The following is a 1,666-nucleotide window of genomic DNA, read 5'->3' as shown; positions in this document are numbered from 1 at the left end:
ACTTCTGTTCTGTGAAGAAATCCTATAAAAATAGAACATTTTTTTTCTAGCCAGTGAGTTGGGAGAAGGATAAACAAACTCAAATAAAAAAGGAGGGGGTAGATGTATATAATTATTTGTCTTATATTACAACTGGAATAAAGATTTTAAAATAGTTCCCTGTGGAAATGGTACTTATCTCATCACGTGTCATGTTTGCCCCAGCGCGTCTACAGCGCCGGTAGGCGTTGGGGACATGGGCTCACAGGAGCAGCTAGAGGGTGACCACTGACCTGTGCTCCTCCACGCCCCCCGGGGGTAGGGCGAGGCTGTGGCGCGGATCTGCTTTGAGGAAGCTGAGCAGTCTGTGGATGCTGCTGTTGCCCTCACGCCCCGAGGCAATGAGGGTGAGGTCCATCCCGGGGCAACCAGTGCCCCAGGCTGGCTCCGTTGATGAAGACTCCAGCTGTGTCTGGGGCGCTGGCTGGGGCTCCAGAGTGCCCTCGATGACAATGTCAGCCTCCTCGTCACTCTCCATCACGTCCAGGTGCAAGTTATGTAGCACATGCTCAGGTGGAAAGCTGTGAGGGCTAGCTGTGCTGTCCGTGGGCTGCCGTGATGATGAGGCTGTGACTGTTGGCAATCATCATGTCCGTAGCCTGGTTCAGTGTCTTCTCTGCCACCTTGATTCCATTCACTTCCAGCATCTGGTCGTTGACGGTCAGATGCCATGCAGGAGATGAAGATGCCCAGGACCTTTTCCAGGCCCTGAGCTGGTGGCATCCTGGATGTAGAAGCCCAGTGGATTCTCGCAGCCGTTTGGATACAGCCTCATTCTGCGGTGTGTCTCCAGCAGGATGTCCACGTCCATAACAGAGGAAACTGGCCGGAAGTTATCCAGCAGGCCAATGGCGGGGAGTGGGGTGCGTGGCAGCGCAAGCCCTCCACCCACAGAGTCGTTAGCACCCTCTTCTTCCTGGACTGGGAGCTCGCCCCAAAGCTGGAGCCATCGCCTCCTCTCACTCTGGACGAAGACGCAGAGCAGGGGGCAGGCGCTGGACCCAGCCTTACAGAAATTGTCATCATTATTGATGGGCAGCAGATCACCATGCACAACCGCACTTGGTCACGTCGGTACTTGCAAGTCGGTGGGTGTGCACCACCAGCTGATAGAAGAAGTCCTCGAACCTGTCCGACCTGTGGCAGTCTAGGGAGAACCTCCGGAATTTAGCCCCAAACTTGCTCAATTTGACTTCTGTGTATTCCATCTGGTGAGGTCATGTGTATAGTCATCTCTTATGCTGTCTAAAGAAGGTATTTGAAATGAACAAATCATTGATTTTGCAGAATTCTATCATGCATTCTCCAGTATAATTTCTCTCACCAAGGCCATATTTTCCAACTACTGATCCTTCCTCTTTGCTCCCAACCTTTGCAGTCCAATCACCAGTAATGATCCATACATCTTGATTGCATGTTTGATTGATTCCAGATTGAAGAAATTGGTAGAATTCTATTTCATCCTCACTGGCTTTAGTGGTTTGTGTATAAATTTGAATAATAGTGGTATTAACTGGGCTTCCCTGTAGGTGCATGGATATTATTCTATCACAGACAGTGTTGTACCTCGTGACTGATCTGGATATGTTCTTTTTGACAAAGATTGCAACACCATTTCTCTTCAATT

General features: G+C 49.9%; 1 pseudogene; it reads right to left on the bottom strand.

Annotated features, from left to right (window-relative positions):
• Positions 1–569: 569 nt before the first annotated feature.
• On the bottom strand, positions 570–1,247 carry LOC102811241 (annotated as a pseudogene).
• Positions 1,248–1,666: the final 419 nt, after the last annotated feature.

The sequence above is a fragment of the Chrysochloris asiatica genome, unplaced genomic scaffold (genome assembly GCF_000296735.1).
Source record: "Chrysochloris asiatica unplaced genomic scaffold, ChrAsi1.0 scaffold00079, whole genome shotgun sequence".
NCBI classification, from domain to species: Eukaryota; Metazoa; Chordata; class Mammalia; order Afrosoricida; family Chrysochloridae; genus Chrysochloris; species Chrysochloris asiatica.
Note: the sequence above shows the minus strand (reverse complement) of the source record. Positions and strands in the feature narration are given on the sequence as shown.